Source organism: Myotis nattereri (assembly GCF_964212035.1).
Source record: "Myotis nattereri genome assembly, chromosome: X".
Taxonomy (NCBI): Eukaryota; Metazoa; Chordata; class Mammalia; order Chiroptera; family Vespertilionidae; genus Myotis; species Myotis nattereri.
In genome coordinates this window covers 85,765,787-85,781,507 of record NC_138078.1, presented here as the reverse complement: position 1 = coordinate 85,781,507, position 15,721 = coordinate 85,765,787, and the positions used below count along the sequence as shown (strand labels likewise).

General features: G+C 39.3%; 1 pseudogene across 1 annotated transcript; it reads left to right on the top strand.

Moving 5' to 3' along the window:
* The first annotated feature begins 7,069 nt into the window (after positions 1-7,069).
* Positions 7,070-7,650, top strand: LOC308510886 (ras-related C3 botulinum toxin substrate 1-like; annotated as a pseudogene). Its single transcript has one exon. The product of its transcript is annotated as a ras-related C3 botulinum toxin substrate 1-like (transcript).
* The last annotated feature ends 8,071 nt before the right edge of the window (positions 7,651-15,721 follow it).

Sequence of the window (15,721 nt, the reverse complement as noted above, 5' to 3'; positions counted from 1 at the left end):
GAAAGGTAGCCTGGATGTATCCTGATTTGATATGCTGGCATAGACCTGTCTCTGTGGTAATATGTTCTTTAATGCTCTGTTGAACCTGTTCTCTTTAGTGAAATGAAAATGCATGTGTTTGACATACTTGGTCTAGTTGGATGTTTGATAAAATGAGATTTCCCTTACTCTTTTTCCTCTTCATTTTCCATAGAAACTGCCAGTGCCCATTACTTAAATTAAGTTGCGAGTGCTTGCAGATAGTTTGAAAAATGATCACTTAGGAAATACTGTTCTCTACTAACTTTGCATGTATCCAAATAAGTGATCTAGCTGAATGTAGTGAATTGGAAATGGACTAAAAATTAATTAATTTGACATCAAAACTTTTTAATAACAGAATTCAGCTGCTGGACTTCTGCCTAGGTGAGACTGATTTGAAAAGCCCTTTTTGCCATCTGCAGAGAAGGCAAATGTGCCCTGTTGTAGGAAGACAGCATAAACTTGTCAGTTTCAATATCTGCTTGACAAAGACACACATAGGTATTAAAACATGCATTTCTCCTGGGAATACAGCTTAAAATAGGCACTTCAATGATGCTAATCTTAGACTCAATTTGAAGGGTTTTTGTTGTTGTTTGTTTTTGTTTTTAAGAAGTGTTAGAAGAAAGGAAGACTCATCCTCTTCCTTCACTATGCACTAAATATGTAGTGTATGATAAAAAGGAAAGCTAATGTGATTACTCTCTGTCTCACAGCCTTCCTTAGGAGCATTGTCATTGGATACCTCCCAAGTCTATCTGGTTGCTGGTTTGGGTAGGATCTACCACAGAAATCATGGGAACTCATTTCCCAAGCACATATGTATGCATAACCTGGAGAATATTGAAAAATAGTGTGACCTTTTATTTCCCTCTTCACTTCCTAATTAGCTAACATCATATCAAAGAATTAGGGGTGCCTATGGACGAACAGATAATACAAATTCCAAAATTTATAAAGGTTTCAGCCTATTTTGATGTTTTTGCATTATTTAATTACTCATTTATTTTTTGTGACTAACACTTTTTTGTAGAGGAAAAAAGCTCTGCTTGTCAACTCATTTTTTTCATTTATAATAGTGACTAGAGGCCCAGTGCATGAAAATTCATGCACACGAGGGGTACCTCAGCTCAGCCTGAACCCTCTCACAGTCTGGGACCCTTGGGGGATGCCCGCCTGCTGACTTAGGCCTGCTCCCCGAGAACAGATGATCTAAAAAAAAATAATCATATCCTTGTGCAAGGATTTTTTAAAAAGGTAATGGTCACATGAAAATTCACTGTCTGTGGAGCTGAGGGGGCTGGGGAACTCCGGCAGTGGGTGGGACTGGCTGCACCATGCGCCTGCCACCTGCCCTGGCAGGGCTGAGGGGACTGGGCCCTGCCATCTTGTGGCTGTGGGCGCCACCATCTTGTGACGGTGTAACAGTCAATTAGCATATTACCTCTTTATTATGTAGGATTTGGTGGATAGGCTCTAGTTGGATTTTTTTCTTGAATTAATGGAATCTGTATCGCTTACATAGGAATTTGTAAGAATCATAAAGTTAATCATGCTTCTGTATGAATCATGCAAATGTAGAATTTAGATATTATTGTTGTACAGTTAGATATGAATGCACATCAAAATCTACTTACTAGGTGTACCGATTAATAATGCAGATTTTGTAATCAAAGAAAACACGATAATTTCAAGAGAAACACCAAAAGTGCTTTATTCAAAGTAATGTCCATTGCTAGCTACACATTTCCCTATCTTTCAGGTAATTTGTAGATACCATCCCAATAGAACTTTTCTTTTTTTGAGGCAAACCATTCAGAGACCCAATTTTCTACTCCTTCTTACGTTTTGAAGTGCTTCTCAGAAAATGTGTGTGCCATCGATCTGAACAAGGGGTAATCTGAAGGAGCAAGGTCTGGTGAATATGGCAGGTGGGTTAATACTTCCCAGGCAAGATCTTTTAACGTGTCTTTAACTGGTTTTGAAGTGTGTGATGGTGCATTATCATGAAGCAAAATTACTTTGCCATGTCTTCTGGCACATTCTGGTCATTTTATGATCAAAGCGTGATTCAAATTGATTATTTGTTGTCAGTAGTGATCAGTATTAATGGTTTCACCTGGTTTTAGAAGCTCATAATACACCACACTTTACTGATCCCACCAAATGCAGAGCATTGTCTTCTTTCTGAAGTGATTGGGCCTTGCAGTTGATGTTGATGGTTGACCTGGATCAACCCATGATTTTGTGACTTTTGGATTCTCAAAATAAATCTACTTTTCATCACCAGTCACAATTTGATGCAAAAAAGACTTTCTTTCGTGCCATTGAAGCAACATTTTTACTGATGAGTTTTCGGTTTTCCATTTATCTTTTGTTCAGTTGATGTGGCATACATTTTACTTCTGTTAAAGTCTTTCCCATTGTTTGTAAACTATTGGAAATTGTTTTCTGAGCAACATTTAATCTTTATGCAAGTTGTTTTTGAGTTTGACATGCATCTTCATCCAATAATGCTTGTAATTATTGGTCTTCAAACTTTTTCGGTTGACCTGGACGTTCTTTATCTTTCACATTGAAATCACTTTAAAAGCATTTAAACCAGCGTTCAAAGCATTTAAACCAGCGTTCACAAGTATCTTGAGATGGAGCATGTTCACCATAAGCTTCCTGAAGTATATGATAACTTTTTCTTCAAAATAAAGTAATGAATTAAAATTTCCTGCAAATGCTCTTTTTTTGCCACAAAATTTGACATTTTTAAGGGTAAAAATATCTGATATTAACACCTTCCACAAATTTGACATGAAGTTTTGAAGCTTGCTGTCAATACAACAAAATAGCATACATATCAAATCACATATATATCAGCATATGTATAACTCCATCTATTGAAAAATCCACATTATTAACTGGTATATATATATATATATATATATATATATATATATATGAGGTAATATGCAAATTAGCCAGACCATAACAGTCATGACTGGCTCAGGAGGAGGCTACGTGCACAGATGGGCAGAAGGGGACTGTGTGCATGGTGAGGCAAGCCACGGATGGCACAGGCCCAGAGATGGGGGCCTGTTCAACTTGCCATGGCATGGCTGGAGCACGCCCAGAGCGGCGACAGTGGGGCCTGCCAGCCAGGGTGCGCCAGCAGTCCCGCCTCTGTGCGTGAGCTGCAGAGGAAACACCTTTTCTGACCACTCATTGGCTAAGCTCCCTGTACATCACTTGCAGTGTTCTTGGTAACTTGGGTAATAAGTATCCAAGAAGGTGATCTAGGGTTTTTCCACCTCACTCCTATAGGAAAAAAATGAAGGTCTGCTGCTGGAGTGGCTAAGAAATGTCATATCCTCCCCTAGCAAGTTTGGCTCAGTGGATAGAGCCTCAGCCTGTGGACTGCAGGGTCTGGGTTCGATTCTGATCAAGGACATGTACCTAGATTGCAGGCTCCTCCCTGGCTGGGGCCCAGGTCAGGGATCATGCAGGAGACAACCAATCAAAGTGTCCCTCTCACATTGATGTTTCTCTCTGTCTTTCCCTCTCTCTTCCACACTCTCTAAAAATCAATGGAAAAATATCCTCAGGTGAGGATAAAAAAAAAAAGAAAGAAAGACATGTCATATCCTATGAAAGAGACATCTTGAAAATGGCTAAAGAAAGTTGTCATTTTTTCTTGGTGAAGGGACTGGAGTCTGTGTTGATGAAAACACCTTGTGGCTGTGGCGGCCGGCCGGCAGTGGCAGCAGCAGCGGGGTGATGTGAGTGGCGCCTTCCCCTGATCAGCCTGGTCGCCTCCCATAGGGAGCGGGCCTAAGCTATCAGTAGGACTGTAAGGGCAGGCTGGGCTGAGGGACCCCCCCTCCCACATGAATTTCATGCACTGGGCCTCTAGTATACTACAAAGAAGTCTGTGCATATAATGCTTATTGAAAACATAAAGAATCTCTGATTTCTTTTTTCATATACAGTTTAATGTGAACTTCTTTCCAGTCATTTTTTCTGGGTTAAGGAAACATCTATTTTTAAACAGTCATAGACTGTGGATCTGCAGCCTAAGAAATAAAAGTACTGGGTATAGCCTTTATTTTTGTAGAACTTTTCTTTTTGCTCATAAACAATGTTTCACATATCTCCTCTAGAGAAATATATGCTGACCAATAATTTCCAGTTGCAATTATTTTGTGAGCATAATTACAAAGGAGAACATGCTTAAAAATTAAAATATACAATACTTGTGTCCCATGTCTAATTCTCTTCCAATTGCAATCCATACAATAAAATCAAAGCTAATCATAGAAAGAACAGTTGCAGAGTTAGAGAATTACAGAGGTTTCTACAAAAAAGCATAGGGCATATGGAACAGCTTCAGGAATGCAATCAATACCAACTGTGGTCGTATCGAGACTAGTCTAACAGAGGTGGAGAAATGGAGGCTAATGCTGCTCTATTGAAACACATGGCTCAGGTACTAAGAGAAGAGAGGATTTAGACACATCTAGTACTAGAGGAATTTGAGATTAAGAAAACAAATACAAAATTAAAAGGATGTTTTCTGGACCAAAACAGAAAGGGGAAGATAAACATTGTGTCTGTTGGTGAGAAATATAATAAGGTGAATCAGTATTCAGTTGTAAATTAACTTGAGGCTCTTTCTGTGTCCTTTGGGCATGATTTGCTTCTGTCTAGAAGTATTTTCTGCATTAAGTGATACTTGGTCAACAATCCAAATACCAGGGGCTTATGCCCACCCAGTTGTTTTGTGTCTTTCTGTTTCCTTATTTGTGCAAATGTCAGGCTTTAGAATTTTGAACAGTTTAGTTCCCAGTACTTTTAGGAATGTGGGAAGCAATAATCCTTACCTAGCAGTTATTTATTTATTCTTTTTAGTCTTCCAATATCCAGTTCATTTTTCACCAATGTGGACTCTTGGCTGCAATCAACTACACGGGCTTGTTGTTTTGTTTCTTTTTCTTTTCTTTTTTTTCAGTATCTGGTAATAAAGGCTTTATTTTTCTCATGACAGTTTACTATCCAAAGTAGCTGTGCTTTCTCCCAGGAGATATTGTTCTCTAATATTAGTGGATTGTCTATTCCACCCTTAATATCCATTCCTAGGCTTGTCAGAAACTGAGCTTAATGAAGAGTGTAGCACTTGTAAAAATTCAGTGTTTTCAAGTATCCAGCCAACATGTAATGAGCATCAGAGAGAAAGAGGGATAAAAGTATCCATCAGAAAGAACAGTATGCACAAAAACTTTGATTTGTTCTAAGAGCAACAGTGGGGTATCTTGTGTATCATTTACATGGGGGACATATGATGGGAAATGAAGTGGGAAATTTTTTGCAGTATGCAACAAACATTTTTGAACCCTCTTATGTGCCCGGCACTGTACTAGGATTTGTGGATATAGGATGATTAGAATACTTTAATGAACTAATAGTAGGATGGTGATAGGCTTGTAAACATAAGCTTTGTTATAATGTAAATACAGTCAGTCACCGAGGTAAACACAAGTTGTTTTGTGGGTAGAAGAGGGAGCTCCAGTAGTAGCTGGGAGGCAAGAAAGTAAAATATGACTTGAGAATTGAGTGAGAAGCCACAGGAGGCCAGCACTAAAGCCCGGAGATGCTCTAGCATTTAATGGACCAGAAAGCTTTTCACAGTCTATGGAGTTTATGGCAACTTAAAGTTGAAACCTATTATTTTGTCTTTAGAATGATTTAGAAAGTACCTCCCTTTAAAGATTCAGAAAATGATTGAACTATATAGTCCACCTTATTTAATTGATTTCCCCTATAGAGTATGATATTATTTGCATAACCTCTGTGTATCTTTGTGACCACATATGAATGAGCCAAACATGTATGGGAGCATTTGAATTAACATTTATTTAAATACTAGAGGCCTGGTGCACAAAAATTTGTGCACTCGGGGGGGGGGGGAGGGGGGGAGTGCCTCAGCCTGGCCTGTGCCCTCTCGCAGTCTGGGACCCCTTGGGGGATGACCACCTGCTCGCTTAGGCCCGCTCCCTGGGGCATTGGGCCTAAGCTGGCAGTCAGACATTCCTCTGGCAACCTGGGAGCCCTCGGGGGATGTCCACTTGCCAGCGGGGAGCAGGCCTAAACTGCAGTCAGACATCCTTAGTGCTCCTGAGGAGGCAGGAGAGGCTCCCACCACCACCACTGTACTGGCAGCCATCAGCCTGGCTTGTGGCTGAGCAGAGCTCCCCTCGTGGGAGCACACTGACCACCAGGGGGCAGCTCCTGCATTGAGCATCTGCCCCCTGGTGGTCAGTGTGTGTCATAGTGACCAGTCATTCCCAGTCATTCTGCTGTTAGGGTCGATTTGCATATTACCCTTTTATTATATAGGAGTGCGTGGCAAGCCTGGGTGAGGGGCTAATGGCTGTTTTCAGGCTGGCCACGGCCCCCAGCCACCCAAGCTCCCAGTGGAGGCTGGCTGGAAGCAGGTATCTGGGATTTATTTGTCTTCTATAATTGCAACTTTGTTTTCATGAGCAGAGGCACAGCCAGCTCAGGGCAGATGGGAAGCTTGGCTTCCTCCATCACCAGGGCAACCAAGCCTCCTGCTTGCTCCAGCACCGTGGCTGCCGGATGCCATCTTGGTTGGGTTAATCTGCATATAGCTGCTCTGATTGGCTAGTGGGCTTGGCTTGGGACATAGCGAAGGTATGGTCAATTAGCATCTTTGTCTTTTATTAGTGTAGATACGACATCAAAAGCAGAGGTAATAAAGGGAAATTTTCATGTATGAGACTTTATCAGAATTAAGTAATTTGCATTTCAAAAGACACCATTAAGAAAATGAAAAGAAAGTCCATAAATTGGGAGAATATTTTCACCTCATGTAACATTGAAAAGTGAACTTGTATTGAGGGTATATAAGAAGCAGTTTTATCTATCTTTAGGTGGTAGCTGCTGGGCTTTGGATTCCATTTGGCAGAGGGTTAGACGATGCGGACAGTGGCCCCAGTGCTCTGCGTTTGGCCACCCACAGCCATGCACAGTGGCCCAGATGCAAGCCATCAAGTGTGGGGTGGCAGGAGATGGAGCTGTAGGTAAAACTTGCCTACTGATCAGTGGTACAACCAGTGCCTTTCCTAGAGAATAAATCTGTACTGTCTTTTATAACTATTCTGCCAGTGTTATGGTAGGTGGAAAACTGGTAAATCTGTGCTTATGGACTACTGCTGGAGGAGAAGATCATGACAGACTATGTCCCCTGTCCTATTCACAGACAGATGTATACTTAATTTGCATTTCTTTTGTGAGTCCTGTATCATTTGAAAATGTTCATGCAAAGTGGTATCCCAAAGTGTGACACCATTGTCCCAATAATCCCATCATCCTGGTGGTGACTAAGCTTGATTTTTTAAGAATAATAAAGACACCATTGAAAAACTGAAGGAAGAGAAGCTGACACCCATCACCTATTCACAGGATTTAGCCATATCTAAGGAGATCAGTGCTGTAAAATATGAGCAGTGTTCAACAATCACACATCAATGCCTAAAGACAGTGTTTGATGAAGCTATTCGAGCCATTTGGTGCCTGCCTCCTGTCAAGAAGAGGAAGAGAAAATACCTGCTGTTGTAAATGTCTGGGCCCCCCTGCCCTGCTGCCTTGTCCCTTTGGAACCTTTGTACACTTTGCTAAAAAAACGATGGCGACTTTGCACACAATACCAAGTTTTTGTTACAGATTAGTTTTTCCATTAAACCATTTTTTAACAAATCAGTAATTTTTAGGTTGTATTTGTTTAAATTGTAAGTGTTAAAACTTTAACATTCTATTAAAATTTAGCCCTAAGATGAAAAAAAGGAAAAACAAGTATATAAGGAATAGTTATAGTTCAATTATAAGAAAACAGCCCAATTAAAAAATGGGGGAAAGATATTATATAGAAATTTCATCAAAGATATAGAAATGGCCAATAAGTACATGAAAAGATGCATGGCATCATTAGTCACTAGGAAAATAAAAATTAAAACCATAATCATATACTTCTTCAAAGCCATTTGTGTGACTATGATGAAAATACATGATAATAATAAGTGTTAGTGAGGATTGTGGAGAAACAATCCTCATATTAATAATGGGAATGTAAAATGGCAAGCTGTTTTAGAAAACAGTTCAGCTGTTTCTTTTTTTTTCAACAAAGCTGTTCTTTTATTTCTTTTTAAATAAAGACCAGTCTTATAATCAATTGCAGATGTTTTCAGAGGTCCCCCAGGATTTGCTTAACACATCCCAAACCACTGCTGTGACTCCCAGTTGCCTTCAGTCCTGCTGGATCTTGATGGTGTGGTTTGTGAAGGAGAGGTGGCAAGAGGTTTGTGGAATTTCTGAAACCCCATTCCCAAGGCCTCCTCATAGGGCCCCAGGGCCATTTCCATTGTGCCACCTCTCTGCTTCCTTTAACCTTTTCCAGCTTCCGGAAGGCTCCTGTTTTCCCTGATTTGTGGCTCCTTATTCCATCTTCATAGCCAGCAACATTGGACTGAATCGTTCTCACACCACCATCTCTCTGGTTCTCTTTCAACTCCATCTTTCACTAAAGATTTTTGAGCTTCCAGAAAAGTCCAGTTGGCCTGAAGGCTGACTAGGGCAAGAACGGAGAGAAGCTTACGGGAAAGAGCATGTTCTGAGGATGCTAGCCTCTGACTCAGTAGGGACCAGCTTTCTGCTTGTCCAGCTAGTTCAGCTGTTTCTTAAAAAGATAAACATATTTATAATATGACCTATAACCTCACAAATTCACCCTTACAAGCTTCCCAAGATAAATGAAAATATATGTCTTGTACTTGAATGTGTATAGCTATAATATTCATAACAGCTCAAAAGTGGAAAAAATAAAATATCTTTGAACTTTGCCAACCCCGCCCCCCCTCCACGGCCACAGGCCCTGCATGACTCAGCAGCTGGACTCTTTAATGATAGCAAAAATGACTAGACCAGTGGTTCTCAACCTTCCTAATGCTGCGACCCTTTAATACAGTTCCTCATGTTGTGGTGACCCCCAACCATAAAATTATTTTTGTTGCTACTTCATAACTGTAATGTTGCTACTGTTATGAATTGTAATGTAAATATCTGATATGCAGGATGTATTTTCATTGTTACAAATTGAACATAATTAAAGCATAGTGATTAATCACAAAAACAATATGTAATTATATATGTGTTTTCTGATGGTCTTAGGTGACCCCTGTAAAAGGGCCGTTCGACCCCCAAAGGGGTCACGATCCACAGGTTGAGAACCGCTGGACTAGACAATGAAACACCCCCAAAAGAAAGAAAAGGTGGAAGTGCCAGAAAAGGAACTAAATGAAATGGAGACATGCAAAAAATCCAAAAAAGAATTCAGAGTAAGGGTCATACAGTTCATAAACCTGATGGATGAGGAAAGCAACAATTTATGTAAGAATCAAGAAGAAAAAAATTATATAGCTACAATAAAAAAAAACACAATAGAAGGTTTCAACAGTAGACTAGAAGAAGCGGAGGACTGAATTAGTGAGTTAGAAGACAAGGCAGAGAAACACACCTAATCTGAACAGTAATTGGAGAAAAAAATTAGAAAGCAGAAGGAAAGCCTAAGGGAGCTTTGGGCCAATATGAAATGTCTATGAACTTGTGCATATATAAATAAATGTGGTATATTCATATAATGAAATATAAAAGAACAAAGTAAAGATACTGCTACATAAGTGAATCTCAAAAACAGTATTAAGTGTGAGAAATCAGATATAAAATCACACATATTGTATTATTCAATTCATATGAAATAAAAAGGAAATATATAGAGACAAAAAATAGAATACTAGTTTCTTCTGATGGTCTGGGAACAGGGAGTGACTGAAAATGAGCATGAGGAATTTTGGGGGGATGTTGCATTGTTCCAGAATTAGATTATGATATGCTTGCATAATTCTGTAAACTTGCTAAAGTCATCAAGTTATACATATAAATGGTTATGTGACATGTAAATTATACTTTAATAAACCTGTTTTTAAAAACAAAGCAAACATGTCAGTGTTAAAACATGCCAGGGCTCCCCGAATGAAAATAGTATTAAGTGAGAATTAAATGGTTCATTATATTGGAATGGTTACAAAAATAAATATTGAAGTATGATATAATCATCATAGAACATTAAACATTGGAGAGTTTACACTTAAAATTGAAATGAATTCCAGTTCTTCTGTAATTAGCTATCCTTTTTTGAACATCCTGAATTATATTTACATTCTTGTGTATAAATATATTGTTCTAATTTTCTTCATGTGTTTGTGTTTTAACCCTAGAACTATTAAAGGAATATTTTAACATCAATTAATGTTAAAAAGCAACCTTTAATTCTATCATAAGATAATTTTTATTACATTTTCATAATCTATTTGAAAGATCTTACATATAAATACACACAATTTTGCTCTTAGATACATGGAATATGTTTAAATTCTCTAGACTCACTTAGAAAACAGCTCCAAATACCTCACATTTGATCTATGTTGTAGAAGGAAATATATGTTGTTTATAGAGATGGAACATACATACTCTGGAGTGTCCTTGTCCAACTGGAAGAGTGTAATGGGAATTTGTGTTGAAATACAAGAGTTGTGAAGCTTTAAAACATTTATCTCTGTGTATACTGTGGACTAGAGTAGTTGACTTTGTAAAATTTTTATTTTTCAATTATAGTCAACATGCAATATTATATTAGCTTCAGATGTACAACCACGTGATTAGACATTTATATAATTTACAAAATGGTCACCCAATAAATCTAGTACCTATCTTGACACCATATATAGTTCTTAGAATATTATTCACTATATTCCCTATACTGTACTTTACATCCCCATGACTGTCCTGTAACTACCAATTTATATTATGTAGAGCTGCAATGTCCCCCATTCTTGGTGGAGTAACTTAATGTAGTAGATGTCCTATATGACCCTGTGGAGCAGCCTCCTGATTCACATAAGCTGTGCCCTCCAGGTGCACCCTCCATGTGGGCTCTGTGTACCCTTCTGTTGTAATTGAACCTTGGTAAATGGGAGAGATTTTCCCCTAGGCCAATAGGCTGCCAGGACTGTTCCTGACCACCATGGAGGATCTTCTGTGTAGGTGCCAACCCCATGGGGCAGAACTGGCTTTAGCTGAACCCACCCCTTGAGTGTGTCGCTGGTGGTTGGGTACATTTTGGTGTGGTCTGAAGCTGTCCATTGGCTGTTCTGGCTCTGGGGCCTCCTGAGAGGTGCAGGCCAAGGTCAGCTGCTGCCTATGCTCTGCCCTGTGCCATCTGACAGGAGCTTTAAAATGGTATGCAGATGGCTGCTACTTGTGCTGGGCTTGGAAGTGTCTGGGAAAGGCCAAGATGCTGCTAGTGCTGAGCATGGGGCCTCTTAAAAGTTGTACAGGGCAAGTTGATGCCCAGTGTTGCTTTTTTAAGAGATGAGCCAAGATAGGTAATTGTATGGAAGAAACGCTGGAAACAGCTTGGGTGGGCACTCAAATTGGCTGTCGTGGGGTGTTTGGGAATCACCAGAGTGGGCCATTAGTGTTAGCCAGGTTGATGGAGACTCAGATATGGTGCCTGCCTGCCTGCTTTACAGGTGGAATGGGGGTAGAGAACTCAGCAAGGAACCATGGTCTCTACCAGCCCTTCTGCCTGGGAGCAAGTTGTTCCCCCAGCCCTCGCCCTGATGCCATTCAATTTAGGTTTCCCTCGTGTGTCCAAGATGCATTTTGAGCTGCTGTCCCAGATCCTGAGCTCAAAGTGAGTGAGTCCTAGTAAGTCTCTATGCTGGCCCTTTAAAAGAAATGACTGAGAATCCAGGAGTCCTCACCCCTGCCCCGCATCCATTTCATTCAGCCACAATCTCTGCTGGGTTTCAAAGCCAGAAGTTAGGGGACATCTCTTCTTAGCACTGGAACCCTGGGCTGGGGGGCTGGTGTAGAGCTGGGGCCCCTGGATCTCAGTAGAGACCTACTCAGCTGAGTTAGTCCTTCCTATTCACCACCACACATGGGTATAGATTACCAGCCCATTCAGTGTCTCTACCTCTCCTACCAGTCTGGACTTATAAAATAGTGTCTTCTTTATAAATGTCCTTAGTTATAGGACTTTCGTCAGCCATATTTCAGGTGGTTCTGAATGATGGTTCTGTAGTTTAGCTATATTTTTGATGTAGTTGTGGAAGCTTCTGAGTTCTGTATTTACCTCTGATGCCATCTTGTTCATAAGCTGACTTGTAAAAACATTTTAATAACTTTTGAAGTGTAATATAAATACTGAAAAATATATAGTACCCATAAGGTAAGTGTATAAACTCAGTTTTTGACAAACTGAACAAGTGATTTTTAAAATTTTTTTAAGTTTTATTTTGTACTAGAGGCCCAATGCACAAAATTCGTGCAAGGGCTTTGGCCCCCGCTGCCACGGCAGCCACCTCTGCCTTGGCTTCAGCCCACTGGGGCTTTGTCTGGAAGGAAGAACATTCGGAAGGACGTCTGGTCTAATTCCCATATCATGCTTTTATTATTATAGATTAGTTTCAGGTGTACATGCTAGTGGTTAGACAATAATGTGCTTTACATAGTGTTCCCCTTAATATTTCCAGTATCCCAATTGGCGCCATTCTTGGTCATGACAATATTATTGACTATATTCTCTATGATTTACTTACATCTCTGTGACTATTTTGTCACTACCAATTTGTACTACTTAATCCCTTTACCAGTCTGCATTCCCACCAGCAGTGCACAAGGGTTCTCTTTTGTCCACATCCCTGGCAACACTTGTCTATTGATGATAGTCATTCTGATAGGTAAGAGGTGCTATTTCATTGTGGATTCAATTTGTATTTCTCTGATGATTAGTGACATTGAGCATCTTTTCATATGTCTATTAGTCATCTGTTTGTCCTCTTTGGAAAAGTGTCTATTCAGGTCTTCTTCCCATTTTTATTGGATTATTTGTCTTTTTGGTGTTGAGTAGTATGAGGGTTTTTGTTTGTGGTTTGTTTTTGTTTGTTTGTTTGTGTGTGTGTGTGTGTTTTGTTTTGTTTTGTTTTTGAAATTTTAGATATTCACCCCTGAACAACTGATTTTTAAATTACAGTTCTAAGGTGAAAAATGAATTTGGAATTATTCAGTAACCATTTTAAAAAGCCTAATATAAATATTGCAAAATAATCTGGTATTTTGTTACTCCACCTTACTGTCAGTCGAGTTCAGTAATCTTTTGGAATGGAGCTTCTGAGTCTTCCCTAGTGGAGGTACATTTTTTCTTACTTCATTACAGCATTTTTGTAGTTACTGGATTTTGAGCACAAGAGTGCACCCAGCAGCAGCAAAATCCTCTCAGATGATTTTGTGAACACTTAAAGAGTTTTGAAGAATATATATATAGAAAACTATTTTCCTCAAACAGTTAGAAGTTCAGAAGTCATCACCTATGGCAACAGAAAACAAGAAAAAAAAAACACCTAGTTTCTATTAACAGAGCAATACATATAAAATAATACCTAAATTGGATGCCAAATAATTTATTGAATTGCCCACTTCTACTCACTTTGTTCACTGAAGTTCAATAGTAAACTCCCTGAAGCCTCAGGACAGAAACTTTTCAGCTTCCCAATGTCTAATTCTAAGGAGGTGAGTAGGATGCAGAAAGAGAGCTGATTTTTCTTCACTTTAAGGAAGAAGGGAGAATTTTCCTGAATCAAGTTTCTGTCTCGGTTTGTTTTGAATTAGATGTCTGCTAGGTTCATCTGTATTCCAGGAGAATTTCTGAAGAAAGTATACCTATAGTGTTACAGTCTGACATATACATATCTGCTTATCAAACAATGGAGCCACAAAATAGCCAAACTGTGGAATATAATATCTAGTCATAATGTGGAATTTAGAAGGTTGAGAGTTAAGATAACTGGTCACTGTAAAGATCCCACTTCAAACATGTTTTGATTCAGAAAGGTGGTATAGAAGAGTGTTAAGATTTCATAATTTAGTTTCTTTCAAACAGAATTAGTTGTTTTTTCAATCAAATTTTTAATTTTAGAATAATAGATTTTCAGAAAACTCTCCAACATAGTAGAGTTCCCAAATACCCAACACTTCGTTCCACCCTGTAAGATGTTAGCATTTTATAGCACTATGATACATTTGTCATAACTGAGGAGCCAACATATATACATTACTATATTAACTAAACTCCACAATTTACTCAGGTTTCACTTGTTTTTTCCTGATGTCTTTTTTCTGTTACATTTACTCATCATGTCTTCTAGTTTCCTCTGGGCTGTGACAGTCTCTCAGACTTTCTTTGATTTGATAACCTTGACAGTTGTGAGGAGTACTGCTACTGGTTAGGTATTTTGTCAAAGATCCCTCAATTTGGATGTTTCTAATGTTTTTTTTGTTTTTTTTTGTTTTGTTTTGTTTTTTTCATGGTTAGACCTGTGTTATGGGCTCTTGGGAGGAAAAACATAGGAGAAGTGCCATTCTCATCACACATCAGAGCATGGGTAAATGCAGTCAGTGTGACTTGTCACTAATGATCATTTTTTTTGTTGGTTTTTTATTTTGTTTTGTTAATCCTCACTGGAGGATATTTTTTCTATTGCTTTTTAGAGAGAGTGGCAGCAAGGGGGAGACACACAGAGAGAGAAACATCGATGTGAGAGAGACACATCGATTGATTGTCTCCTGCATGCACCCTGATGGGATCAGGGATCGAACCTGCAACCTAGGTATTGCCCTTGACCAGAATTGAACCCCAAATCCTTCAGTCCATGGGCTGATGCTCTATCCACTGAGCAAAACCAGCTAGGGCACTAATGATCATCTTAATCACCTGGTTGAGGTAGTGGTTGCCCTGTTACAGCAATGTAAGCTATCTTTTCCCCCATTCCATACTACTCTTTCATGCTTTAGTAATTGTTTTTTTGGCTAATCCTCACCCGAGGATATTTTTCCACTGATCAGTGGAAGAGAGAGGGAAAGACAGAGAGAAACATCGATGTGAGAGAAACACATCAATTGGTTGCCTCCTGCACGTGCCCAGACCAGGGCCCGGGGAGGAGCCTGCAACTACAGTATGTGCCCTTGACCAGAATCAAGCCCAGGACCCTTTAGTCCGCAGGCCAATGCTCTATCCGCTGAGCCAAACTGACTAGGGCCATGCTTTAGTAATTTTTAAAGTATGTTCTTTATTGAGTAGTTTTAGAATGACATTTTAATTTCATCTTGCTTTTTGTTTAAGAATAATATCTTTTTCTGAAAGAGCCAAAAATATCTAACAATTTATTTAATCTGCTTCGGGTGTGAGGTTCAGTAGTGCTTGTCTCTTTTAAAAAAGTCAAGGTAAAATTATGACTTTATTCTCAGCATGAATATTTGTATGCCATTTGATTATTTCTCTTTGTGATATAGTGATGTGTGCTTATAAATGTATTCATTCTTTAAATTTCTACGCCTGTTCTTTGCATTTCGGCTGTTCTTCTGTAGGTCTGTAATAGACTCTTGGCCTAGAGAAGGCACTGAATGGCCACGCTCCTGCTGCATGACATAGGACTGGAAGGTGACCCCTGGTAGAGTATTAGATCTCTTTCCATGTAGAGCATCCCTCCAGGCGACTAACTAAAATTGTATCAGT